The sequence below is a fragment of the Pinus tabuliformis genome, chromosome X (genome assembly GCF_031772625.1).
Source record: "Pinus tabuliformis cultivar Carrire ecotype Pingquan chromosome X, CPIR1, whole genome shotgun sequence".
NCBI classification, from domain to species: domain Eukaryota; kingdom Viridiplantae; phylum Streptophyta; class Pinopsida; order Pinales; family Pinaceae; genus Pinus; species Pinus tabuliformis.
The window spans coordinates 857,572,732-857,586,651 of NC_142308.1; the positions used below are offsets into that span (position 1 = coordinate 857,572,732).

General features: G+C 34.6%; 1 pseudogene; it reads left to right on the top strand.

Moving 5' to 3' along the window:
* The first annotated feature begins 8,807 nt into the window (after nt 1-8,807).
* LOC149142415 (SUPPRESSOR OF ABI3-5-like) overlaps nt 8,808-13,920 on the top strand; it is a 56,461-nt pseudogene continuing 51,348 nt past the window's right edge.

A 13,920-nucleotide genomic window follows, 5' to 3' on the forward strand; every position in this document is an offset into this window, starting at 1 on the left:
TCTCTTGGAGCACTTCAGTTTGAGCCACAGATGTGGCCCATGCAGCTGTCAGAAGGAAGTACGCTTTTCTTATGAGTCAGTTGAGTTGTTGCATGCATGACTTCAGTTAGAACTCAATCAGTTGAGTTTGGTGGAGTTGATTGTGGAGTTGATGGAGTTGTGTTCAGTTTGACTTGGTTAAACTAGTTGTAGTTAGTCTAACTGCAGATAGACTAATGATGAGTTGTTAAACTAATTATTAACTCATAATACAACTATAGAATACATCAGTTAACTCAGTTACATGTCAGTGCATGTTCAGTTCAGCAGGGACAGGTGTTAGAGAATCAGATTGCTATTAGTTGTGACTATAGTTGTGCATCAGATCTTGCACAATCAAGGGATTGAGTATGCCAATGAGTTTGCTCATGTATTTTCCCAGTTTGTAGCTTCTGCTCACGTCTTACACATTGTGAGTGATTCTTTGGAGGTGAAATACGAGTTTGGTAGACCATTCTCATTCATTCTTGAGCAGGTATTGAGCAGTGGAGGCAGGCAAGCAGTGGAATAGATTTGCAGATCAGATCTTAGCTGTATTGTGTGTAACAGGTGGAGCTGGTACTGGATTGCTTGTGATAAGCATTGTACTTTGTAATGTTACATGGTCTCAATCATTAATATACAGATAGTGTGGGGTTTTTAGCGAGATGCTTTCCCCGGGTTACATACTGTGTTAATGTGTGAATGCTCTTGATGTTTTATTGTTATTGATGCTGCTATATTGATGATCAACGTAAAGGAGCTTATGTATTGTGTATGTATTCCGCAATAGTACATGATCAGGATAATCTCCATTGAATATGTGTTAAATTATTCAAAATTTCTACAATCTTTGCACAAAAATGAGGCTTGGGATCTGGTGGAGTTGCCGGCTGGAAGGAAACCCATTGGCAACAAATGGGTGTTCAAGAAGAAGAAAAATGCAGAAGGAAAAGTGGAGAAATACAAAGCTCAGTTGGTAGCAAAATTTTATTCCCAGGTGTCGGGAATTGATTTTGGTGATATTTTTTCTCCTGTTGCCAAGATAACTTCTATTAGATTACTTTTATCTGTTGCTGCTACTCTTGATTTTGAGGTAGAACAGATGGATGTGAAGACAACATTTCTTCACAGGGATCTGGAAGAGGAGATCTACATGAAGCAACCTGAAGGCTTTGCGGTGAAGGGTAAGAAAGAACTGGTATGCAAGTTAAAGAAGTCTCTGTATGGGTTAAAACAGTCACCAAGGATGTGATATCAAAAATTTGATACATTTACACGGGGACTTGGCTTCACCAAAAGCAAAGCAGATCACTGTGTGTATTTTAAATTAATTGGTGACCGTGATATTTATTTGGTCTTGTATGTGGATGATATTTTGTTGGTTGGAAATGACAAAGAAATTATCCAGGATTTGAAGACCCAATTGTCCTCCAAATTTGACATGAAAGATCTTGGTGCTGCAAACTATATTTTGGGCATGGAAATTAAAAGAGATCGGGTAAAGAGGAAGCTTTGTTTAAACCAGAGGAAGTGTGTCGAGACAATATTTCAGAGGTTTAATATGCAGGACAGTAAAACCGGTGAAGGTTCCTATTCCTGTAGGTGTGAGGTTATCTGCTGAACAGTGTCCCAAGACACAAGAAGAGGAAGAGGACATGTGCCGTGTTCCATATGCAAGTGCAGTCGGTAGCCTGATGTATGCAATGGTCTATACTAGACCAGACATTACACATGCAGTGGGAGTATTGAGCAGGTTTATGTCAAAACCAGGGAAGGAGCATTGGACAGCAATGAAGCAAGTTTTCAGGTATTTGCATCGCACTAGTGATTATGGTCTGTGTTACCAAGGAAGACCAGGATTGGACAGAGTTTTGGATATCCGTGGCTTTGTTGATGCAGACTGGGTTGGAGATTTAGATCAAAGAAGATCTACAAGTGGGTATGTGTTTAACCTATTTGGAGGTGCAGTCAGTTGGATGAGTAAGAAACAATCTGTAGTGGCACTATCAACTACAGAGGCAGAATACATGGCAGCCACTCATGCAAGCAAGGAAGCAGTTTGGTTGCAGAGATTGTGTTCAAGTATGGGGTTAGTACAGGAAGCTATAAGGATAGACTGTGACAGCCAAAGTGCAATTTTCTTGGCAAAGAACCCCACATATCATTCAAAGACAAAGCACATTGATGTTCAATATCAATTTGTGAGGGATATGATAGAAGACATAAAGGTGTTACTGGTAAAGATGGACACTTTGAAGAATACTGCAGATGCATTAACAAAATCTGTGAGCTCTGAGAAGTTCTCTTGGTGTAGAGATACAATGGGCGTTTCAGGGCTGGAGAAATGACTAAGCTCTCTTGTGGCCCCCTGTGGAAAGAAAACAACAAGTGGGAGAATTTGGTTTTGGACCCTACGTTAGGTTGGGCGGACCCACCTATGGTTTTGTGCATGATTTTCGCACATGTTTTTTGGACCCGATGGTTTTCGGTCCATGGTTTTGGACGCGATGGTTTTTGGTCCATGGTATTGGATGCTTCGGCATGTATAAATATGTATTGTAACATTGAAAGGAATATAATGAAAAATCAAGCTGGTAGTCCCGGTTTTGGGATCCAGGGGAACATCTTTGTGTATATGTGTTTTATGTGTTCTGCTCTCGCATTATTTATTTTCTGTGTTTTAAAATTCGTATGCAGGTAATTTCTGTATGGGGTTAAAACCTACATATTTTTCAAAATCTATAAAAATATTAAACAAAAAGTGAGACATAGTATAACATTTAGATTAGATATTATTAAAATCTCACAATAAAAGTGATTAATCTAGAGCATTGGATTTGTTGTGTATGTTGATATCTTTTTAAAATTAATAATATATTTGTTGTGTAGGTTGATATCTTTTTAAAATGAATAATATATTTAACATTTAAAATAAACAAATATTTTAAATTAAAATTAAAACATTAAGTTCATTAATTTTTTTTATTTGACAAAGCCAACAAGTGTCTTTACACCTAAAATGCAATGCTAATATTTCATCAACTTTGTTTCAGTGGACGTATACAAGTACCCAAAAGCAACTATGCATGAAAACTTGAATGATTGCTCGAACCTCCACATATTATCCACCCTAGTCTAGAGGCCCATATTTGGATCAAAAATTTATGCATTCTTTCCATCTTCACCACCAAATACAAAGGAATTTTCTGTCAGAAAAACTCCATGACACAAGACTCATTGTTGGGTCATTAGGAAGAAGAATTTCCCATTTGTCTTCTTCCACATTGTAAACCTCTATTGGAGACAAAACAATTTCTCAGTATCTCCCTCCGACAACACCTAGCTAAAACTTTACCAATTGGGTAGATGTTTTTAATTGTATAATTGTGGAATATGTCACAAAATCTGATGGTATCAAGAAATCGTTCAGCAAGAAGTAGTTGTTTGATTATTTGTTGAAAGTGTTTGTTACATGTTTTAACTATTAGTATTTTTCTTAACTATTAACTATTAATTTAATGGTCTAAAACTTTTCAATCATCTAACATTCCATCCAATGGTGCGGACTGGTACACAGTGGCAGCTGGGGCAGTTGTTCTTAGAGGGAAACAACTTACGACATTAAAAATAATAATAATAATAACAAAATAAAAATAGCCTTCTAATAATAAAATAAAAATGACCCATGGTATTGAGAACCCATGGTATTCATGTGGAATACAACATATTTAAACGAGGGAATTAAACCAACCTAAATGGTATTGACCCATGGTATTCATGTGGAATATAGCTTATTTAAAGGGAGAAACTAAACCAACCTAAATCCATTTTAAGTACAAATCTACCAAGCGCCAAGAGGGATCAAACCTCTTGAGATGCAAACCTCTTTTATAATGAAAAGATATTTGATCCCTCTAGCTTGGTAGATCCAAAGTTAGGATGGATCTAGACTCGTTAATTAAATTTAAATATGGTTACAAAATTATTATTTTAATTTATATGGAAGAATGAATCTTAATTTATAACTACTATTTATATGTTATATATTTAAAAATGTTTACACTCATTTATAGACAGTACATCTCCTCCATATTACTTTTAACATTTTACTTTTTTTTTAATTGAGTTGACATGTAAATGTTTACAAACATTTACACCACTACAACATCGCCCCCATACTAGGCTTAGAGCGCCTCTGCTCATAAATTACATTGAATATATGTTTTATTTTTAATTGATTCCCTTCAATTCAATATATGCCAAATTAGACGAGAAACATACCAAGAATGTTAGTAAGTGTCGGAAATTAATTATTTGAGAGTCTTCTAGAGAGTATAGTGTGTATAATTTGAGGTGTTTTCATTTTTCAGATTCAAAAGTTATTAGAGAGTTGATTTTAGCAATGAAAATAGGAAGGAATCATTGTTATAAAAAGTTAGGAATAAAGAAAATTCACTTGATTGTAGAAGGATACAATTTAACTTCCATAATAATGGGCCTATTAATGTTAATTAACCATTTAACTTATACAGTTGCGCTAGTTCGAGTAATTTCTTATTAATTTATTTAGTAGCAATTGCACCAAGATGTGAAAAAGAACGCCAATAGGAGAAGTGGGTGAATGTGGAAGGCAATAATCAAGGAAAATATATGGGAAATGAAATACAATTGAAATTTGAGTTTCTAGGAATATTCTAAGGAATGTAGCAGGAGGTTAAATTTAAGAAAAAAGTTACACTAACATAAATGTCTCAAAACAATGACATTCCTTACAGGTTGTACATAGTAGAGGAGTTCAATTTATTTAGGTTTTTTTAAAGTGACTTGAAATAAATTCTGAACACGAAAATTATGAGGTGTCTATCAGCTAAAGATATCACTAGCACTTGGAAGAAACGACTTTTATCAATAAGTTGTTGTGAAGATGAGCAAAAATTGGATTACAGATAGAATTGTTGTATCGATGAATATTGTGAAAGTACATGTGAAAAACTTTGTGATCGGGATAACTGAGTACTAAGTTGAGCATGCCTTTTAAGAAGGTTTACATTATCATCTTTGTGAAAGTATTATTGGATGAATATGTCATTTATATACAATAGTCCTTTGCAAAAGGATTTAAATATTGGTTGAGATGGCTCTCTTGAAATATACATTTGGTTCATCATCTTCAATAAGTAAGAAATGAGGCACCTACTCAATTAAATTGATCTCCAAACATTAGGGTGCCCACTTTTCTATTTTGTACTCCTAGTTTGAAGAAACCATTTTGTCAAACTCCTTATCTCATTTATGTTGTTTACAAGAATTCCTTAGATACAATAAGCAATTCTTGATATATGTGTGTGTGTGTGTGTGTGTGTGTGTGTGTGTGTGTGTGTGTGTGTGTGTGTGTGTGTGTACTTCAATATAATGAAAAGATTTGCAATATTTTAAGTATGTGTGGTGTTCCTTGTTCATGGAAACATAATATTCACAACAAAACTGACAGAAATATTGTGTGAAAAGAAAATTAACAAATTTGTAAATTTGGAAATAATAATAGAAACCATAGCTATATTAATATTCAGAAACAATATGTATATTAATATTTGGAAGCATGCAATTATATTTGATATTTGAGCTTTAACAACTCAAAAAGAAATATATTTTTTGAACTAAAACCCATGTTGTTTTTCATAGATTTGCATGCAAGTAATGTCATGAATCATCCCTGCTCAATGATGGAGAGGAAGAATTGAAGCCAATTATACTCCTAAATGTTAGACCTCAAACCCTAAAGTTGGTTGGACCAAGATTTCTTCCATTATTACTTGATTCATCACATTAATTGTATATGTTGTTTCATAAATTCATTTATTTGAATTGCAATTATTATCACGCCATTATTTAAGGATCTTTTATACAATATTAATTCATCATAGTTCTTTTTGTGGGTGCATTATTTTTAGTGGTATGCATTTGGAATCACCAACAAATAACTTTATACATGAACTTAACCAATAGAATCCTTTACACATTTTCAATGGATTTTGAGTGTTGGTGTCTTTGTGATAGATCCAACTCACACATGCATTGTCCTTAAAAGGATTGGATACAAAAAAAAAAAATCCATACATCGTTACAATCTTCGCTTTAATTTTGAACCAATGCATTTAATGATTTCTTTTCCAAGTGGAATTTCATCCATTTGATTAAATCTAAAGTTTTTGAAGAAATTTAGGCTAAATATTTTCATAAGTTCATTAAAGAAAAAATTGCAACCTAATTTATGATTCAAGTTATGCATTATGCTTATATTTTTTTTTGGTTTAAATATATGAAAATTTTCAACGAACATATACTAGGTTTTCCTAATATTCTCACCAAATCAAATTAATTAAATCCCAATATTTTGGAACTATTAGTTATATATAAATAATTGGTTAGTGTAAACTACTCATTAGAATACTTTCAATTTGTAATTAAAATAATGTAAATTTATGTAAGGAAAAATGTATCTACTACTTCTATTATTTTTTCACTTCCATGTAGATGGTCTATTATTTTGTAAATCAGTATAAGCTACTCATGGAAAAACCATAAATTTTCAATTGAATTATCTTAAAGTTATGTAAGATATAAATTTTATCTAAGACAAATTGCCAATTGAAATATTGTAAATTTATGTAAGATATCAAATGTATCTAAGACTTTATTTCTATTTTTTTTTATTTTTTCTCCAACATGTAGGCAACATATCATGTTGTATATAAATGTGCAAATTTTGTTTATCACATATATTTAAAAATAAACAGTTCTCTATTACTTTTATTTTTTATTTGTTTTCATTTCTTCCAACATACACATGTTACATCATATTATATATTAGTATTTTATTTTCGTATTTTCTTTAAAAATATTTTCTATTGCCTTTTTGGTTTTTAAATATTGTAATATGATTTTTTTGTTAATCATTATCAATGATGTAAATATAATACTAATTTAATTCCAAAGATTTAAAAGTAATAAGAAATCGATTAATTGTAATCTAAAACAAATAATGTAATGGTTTTATAAATATGGTCTTGTCACTAAATTTTAATAATAATAACTTATATGTTTGAAAAAAAGCATTAATTCAATTAACCAAAGCCCTAGTAAGTTTCTCCTTAGTAGGATCCAAAATATATAATTGTGAGGCTAAGTGCAAACTAGTCACGGATCCTCCAAATATCAACACTAAATTTCCTGGTTTCCATTTCTAGAACTTTCTAACAAAAATCACCATTATAATTATTAAGTCAAACTATATTAATTGCTAAGAAAAAAATATAGATATAATATTTTAAATCACATAAAATGTATTATTGTAATTGGGCATTTCCAAAATATCTGCCAAGCTATTAACATTTTTGACTTGTCTAGTCAACAAATAATATTGATTTAGGAACACATGTTCCCTCCTTTTCAATCATAGAAATAAAATATTAAAAAGTCACAATTAATTTCTTTCTTTCTTAAGATCTACCTTATTGGTTTCATAAGCATTAATCATCATCATCATTCATTTTACTTTTAATAACATCAATATCTAACATTAATCATCATCATCATTGATTTTACTTTTAATAAAAAAACATCAATATCTAACATGATTTAAAATAAGAAATTTTATTTAAATATATTATCAATAAATTTAATAGAAACCATTAAAAAAAATCTCTAAATTTTCAATTAAAAAAAAATCTCTGAATTTTCAATAAATAAATAAAATTATATATAAAAGGAGGCATATTTAATTTATTTATGCTATCATCATATGTCACTTTTATATATATATATATATATATATATATAAACCATATGAAAATTCCATTAATATATGAGAAAATCGTTTCATTTAATATATGAGAGATCGATTCTGTTGGGAGAAAGATATTTGAAGGCATTGAGATTTGCATGCCATGAGAGTCAACATAGAAGTCTAGGAGGAGAAATCGAGTCCTGTCAAGCTAGATATATTTCCGAGCTGCCATGGAATGGTCCCTGTGAATCATGTTGTGGACAGGTTGCTTTTCAAAAGATCCATATTTGGAGGAATACATGGGTTTGGAAATTTCTTGAAGCTAACATCTAAATACTGCAGAGCCATCAGTACTATGGGACAGAAGTCACCACTCAACCTGAAATTATGCAAATTCACCGCACACACCCTGTCAGCCTGTCGCGGGAGACGCCTTCCCAGTCGCAACAGCGCACTGAAACACTCCAGGAAACCAAACGCCCCGTGGGATCATGCAGACCATTTTTAAAAGCCAAAAGAGATTGTATTTCTTGATTGAAACAATTGGCTACACAAAATAAAGAAGTGAAAATGCTCAAAACAACGATGTAATCTATGAACATCCTAATGACAAAACAAAGTAATCCTGTTTGCAAAACACCCGTGAACTGTCGAAAGTTTTTGTGCATTTGGGATTTTTTGTTTTTAATCTTCGTTTTGTTGCCCTATCCCTACCTAACCCGAACAATCATCCATATGTCACATTCTCGGGCAATGTGTCCATCTGTTACACAAAAAATCAACACATCCACCCTTTTTTATGTAAAAGAGCAACGTATCTGCTATGGAAAAAGACACCTGCCTCAACCTTCTGTCTAACTCTATGGCTACTCTTGAATGAATAACAAAACCCTTGGTGTCTGGCAGTTGGTCTGCTCCAAAGACCCTTCTCTCAAGCCTAGTTTGAAAGCGCATTTTTTGAGCTTGAGGGGAGATCCGAAAATTCAATTTCATCGCAATGATGTCTCCCATCGTGAAGCCCACTGAAACGTCACAGAAAAGCCTTAAATTTACTGTTTTTGGTCGTGATTTTGCTAGGGACTATGTGAACGCCATCGATATCTCAATGTCTGAGGTTGGAGTCGGGTTGGATTGGCAGGACTTACGTAAGAGGTCGTCGAGAGAACTGATGATTTAGTGTGTTGATAATATTTTTCCAAAACATTCCACTTTAAATTTCCTCGTGTCCATTTGAGCTTGCGCAGCAACAAAAGATAATAGCGAAAATGCAGGCATCACTGGCTCTCCCCTTCTCAGTTCCATGTCACAGCAGGCTTCCTCACACTCATAACAATCCCCTACCATTGGGCACCATTAGGCTCACCAATCATTTCCAAAGGTTTTCGCAGCACAGGGGGCGAGCAATGGCGACGAACCCAAGCGTCGACATCCATTCCTCTGCAAAATTGTAAGAGCCTTCTCATTTCTCTTAGAATTTTTCTGAAAGCTTTTTTATCAGAAAGAAATTACGGGTTTGAACTTGTGTCTTTGGGCATCCATGGAGGGATAATAATAATCTGTGATGAAAATCTTGTGCGAAGACTGTTGCCAGCGGAGGCCTGCGATATTGTGGGAGGGGAAGCGTGAGAAGGAGACATTTGCGTTGAAGTGAAATTGAAGGTCGATTCGCCTTCCCCATTCTCTCCCACAGTGGGGGATTGATAGATAACATGTTGTGTATGCTTCGAGCAATATTTTCTTGTTTTTTCTTTCTTTTCCCCTCTTTAATTTTCACTCTTACGTTCCTCTCCTAGCCCGGGATCGAAACTCGGGAGCATCATTTTGGTATGCGAACTCAAATTTTGTTTGGGTATTGTTGCAGGGCGTTTCCAAGCGAGGCATGCGATGATCTTAGAGGGGAATTCTACGATCCAGAATATCAGAGTGGTGGATGTGTTGTTTATGGCTGTGAAAATTTGCCTGGCTATTGTTGCAGGGTGTTTCAGGCAAGGTGTGCGCTGATCTTGGAGGGGAATTCTACGAGATAGGATATCAGAGTGGTGGTTGTGTTGTTTATGGTTGTTTGTTCGTGATGATAGTTCACTCGTGGTGTTGTTTATGATGTCATCCGCCAAGGCGTTGCAGCAAGATGGGATGGCCCTGAAATAATTGGCAAAAGACAAACCCGACTTGTTGTGGAGACTTGGAGAAGTCACGTGACAGAGCAACAACGTCTTAAATTTTAAGATCAGCCACGTGTTAAATTTAATTGCAGCGAGAGGATGAAACTAAAGATGTCATATTGGTTGGGGTGAACAATGTAGTTTTATCTCAGCCACGTGTTAAATTTAATTTCAGCGAGAGGATGAAACTAAAGATCTCATATTGGTTGGGGTGAACAATGTTTTTTTTACCACGAAAAGCATTCTCTATACAATGTTTGATTACCTCAAAGTTGTATAGAGAAAGTTTATCTTATTGATTTAAGTTTATTTACAATTATATCTTTCCTAATAGGCATGTGTATTTTATAATAGGACTTCTAGAATTTTAATTTCATTGTCTGATTATCTCAAAGTTGTATAGAGAAAGTTTATCTTATTGATTTAAGTTTATTTACAATTATATCTTTCCTAATAGGCATGTGTAATTTATAATAGGACTTCTAGAATTTTAATTTCATTTTATTTACAATTATATCTTTCCTAATAGGCATGTGTATTTTATAATAGGACTTCTAGAATTTTAATTTCATTGAGAGGAGCTCTCTAGCTAAGTAATAGGCATATCCATTTTATAATAGGACTTTTAGAATTTTAATTTCATTGAGAGGAGCTCTCTAGCTAAGTAATAGGCATATCTATTTTATAATAGGACTTCTAGAATTTTAATTTCATTGAGAGGAGCTCTCTAGCTAAGTAATAGGCATATCTATTTTATAATAGGACTTCTAGAATTTTAATTTCATTGAGAGGAGCTCTCTAGCTAAGTATGATAGAGATGTTATAATGTTTAATATTTTGACTCAGTCAAAATAAAACAAAATTAAATTAAATTAAATTAAATAAAAAAAGAATAACATTTTCAATTTAACCCATAATTTTTCCCATAGTATTTTTAATCCATGGTTTTTCCTATGGTATTGTTTTCTCGTGTGGTCTATTTAATAACTCTGGATCTACCAAGCGTTGAAAGGGATCAAATCTCTTTTCCCTTGAGAAGATTTGATCCCTCCAGAGTTAAAATGGATCTAGGCTCATTTTAGTAGCAGTGAGGATATAGGGTTTAGATATATCTCATAAGTAATTATAATCTTTTTGCTTATAGATTTAATAAAAAAAATGTTATAAATTAAATTAAAATAAAATATTTATAAAATGTTTTGATTGTGAAATGAGTTATGATTTTTTTTTTAACATTGAAAAGCGAAAAACAAAGTGAGGGGATCCGATGAAAAGCGACGACTGGTAAGAGCTAGGGTTTACAAAAATTATTCAGGCATTGAACGCCATGGAGGGGCGTAAAGGGGGGAGCTCCACTCCCTCCTACAGTCAAGCAGTCTCCAGCTGAGGCAAGAAACCACTGGAGGTTGAAAAAGGTCTTTCAAGAGGAGGGAAAGGGAACATCGACGATGCACAGGAGCAGACTAATAAAAGGGAGGAAGACAGATTAAAAGAAAAAGAGGAAGAGGACAAGAAACAGGAAGCAGAAAACAAAAAACAAAAGGGTCCATGTAAGCCTAAGACCGCGGTCACACCCAGAGTGGTATTAAGTGATCCAACACTGCAGGCACATAGGGATCACATGAGGACTTATGCTATCATTTGTAAATTCATGGGGTTATGGCCCACAGAGAAGGCGCTACAGGCGTGGATTAAATATCACTGGAAACCTAAAGGGGATATAGACCTACATCTTGGGTCAAAGGGTTTCTTTACTGTAGTCTTTACTAACATCGAGGATAAAGACAGGGTGTTTGAAGGAGGACCCTACTTCTATGCAGCTGCAGGCCTCTATATGCGGCCTTGGATGATGAATTTTGTCCCGAAGCGCGAGACTTTCACTTCAGTCCCGGTTTGGGTACAACTCTACTCCTTACCTCTAGATTACTGGCAACCAGAATCTTTATCAGCAATAGGAAATAAATTAGGGCGTTTTGTTAAAATATTTGAGGCAACCAGAAGGGGAAAGTACACCTCCTTCGCCCGTATATGTGTGGAGATGGATCTCTCTAGAGCTCTACCAGATGAGGTGATCCTGGAAGTTTTTGATGAAGAATGGGTGCAAATAATGGATTATGAACATATTCCTTTTAGATGTCGCAAATGCCATGAACATGGGCATCTATTCAGAGAATTCCCTCTCAACAAAACAGAGAGCAGAAGTAAAGTTACAGTAGGGAAAGACACTGAAAGCTTTCATAAAGTGGGAAATAGAGGAAAAGGAGGTAAAAGGTTGCAAAAGAAAAACCACACAGAGGGGCAACAAGCAAGTCCGAATAGGTACAAAGTACTAGAAGAAGAGGAAGAGGTAACAAAGGTAGATCAGGTCATGGAGGGTAGCCTAGGGGAGAAGGAAAAGGAAGAAAATAGTGAGAAGACACAAGACATTAACCAGAAAAATGGGACTATGTTGAGCAACATGGAACTAGAAATGGACCAAGAAATGACCCCGAGTGAGGTGGAAACAGAGGATCATGAACTGCAGGATATTCTCGAAAGAGAACACCTAGATCTGGAAAGATTCTTGAAACAGGGGACCATGGGAGGTGTGGATTCACTACCTCAAGAGGAGTTTAATAGAGTGCAACAACTATTTCTATGGAGAACTTAGGCTAAAGGGTTGGGAGGGAAAAGAAACCTCGAAAGGCAAGACAATGAAGGGGTGAAAACCATGAAAACCACATCAGGACTCACTCCCAAAAACCCAGGAAGGAAAAGGGGAAAAAAAAAACAAAATGAGCTACTGATGGAATGTGGAAAACTGATGATAGATTCAGGTAAGATGAAAGATCTAACCAGCTACTCCTTTACAAATCTTTCTTAATGAAGTTCACATCTTGGAATATTAGAGGTCTAGGAAGTAAAAGGAAACAAAGGATTCTTAACAATAGAATGAAACAAGAAACTCCTGATATGATTTTTATCTAGGAAACTAAATGTTCAATTCAAAAAATAAGAGAAATACACAGCAAATGGCTCAATAGATATGAATTTCTAGAAGTCAAGGTAGACAAAACAGCAGGAGGCATTCTTACACTTTGGAACCCCCAAAAGATTGGCATAGTGGATGTAGAGGCATCTAGGAATTATTTATCAGTGGTTATTCAGCCTGTGGGAGACAGGGAGATTTATTTAATCACAAACGTTTATGGCCCTCAAAGACCTGATGATAAACTCAGGCTACTCACTTCTCTAGAGGATCTAAGAGATAGACATTCAGGAATACCATGGATTCTGGGCAGGGACTTTAACATGATCAAATCTTTGTCAGGAAAAAAAAAAAAGTGGGACCAGAACTATAAGCAGAGACTCTATAGCATTTCAGAATTTTATAGACAACATGAAGCTAGTTGACATAGATACAAGTAATGGCCTCTTTACCTGGAACAACAAAAGAGGAGGAGAGTCTCAAGTAGCCTCAAAGTTAGACAGGTTCATAATCTCAGAGGACCTTATGCTCACAGGCCTTGATATGACAGTGAGAATTCTCCCCTTCGGTGGCTCAGACCATTGGCCTGTTCAATTTGAGGTTACTGGCATTGGAACCCCAAAGAACAGACCTTTTAGATTTGAAAATATCTGGCTCACCCATCCAGAATTTATTAGCAACATTGAAAAATGGTGGAAAGAAGATCTGTAGATCCAGGGAACGAGAATGTTTCTATTACACAAAAGATTGAAACACATCAAGCTTAGGCTCAAAGATTGGAATAAGAATGAGTTTGGAAATATTTTTGAAGCGAAAAAAGTTGTTGAAAGAAAAATGCAAGAACTTAATCAAACCCTTATCACAGATGGCTTTGATGGGGAAAGAAATGAACAAGCCAACAAGCATCAACAGGATTGGGAGGACTTATGTAAACAAGAGGAAATATTTTGGAGACAAAAATCAAGAGTTCAATGGCTAAAAGA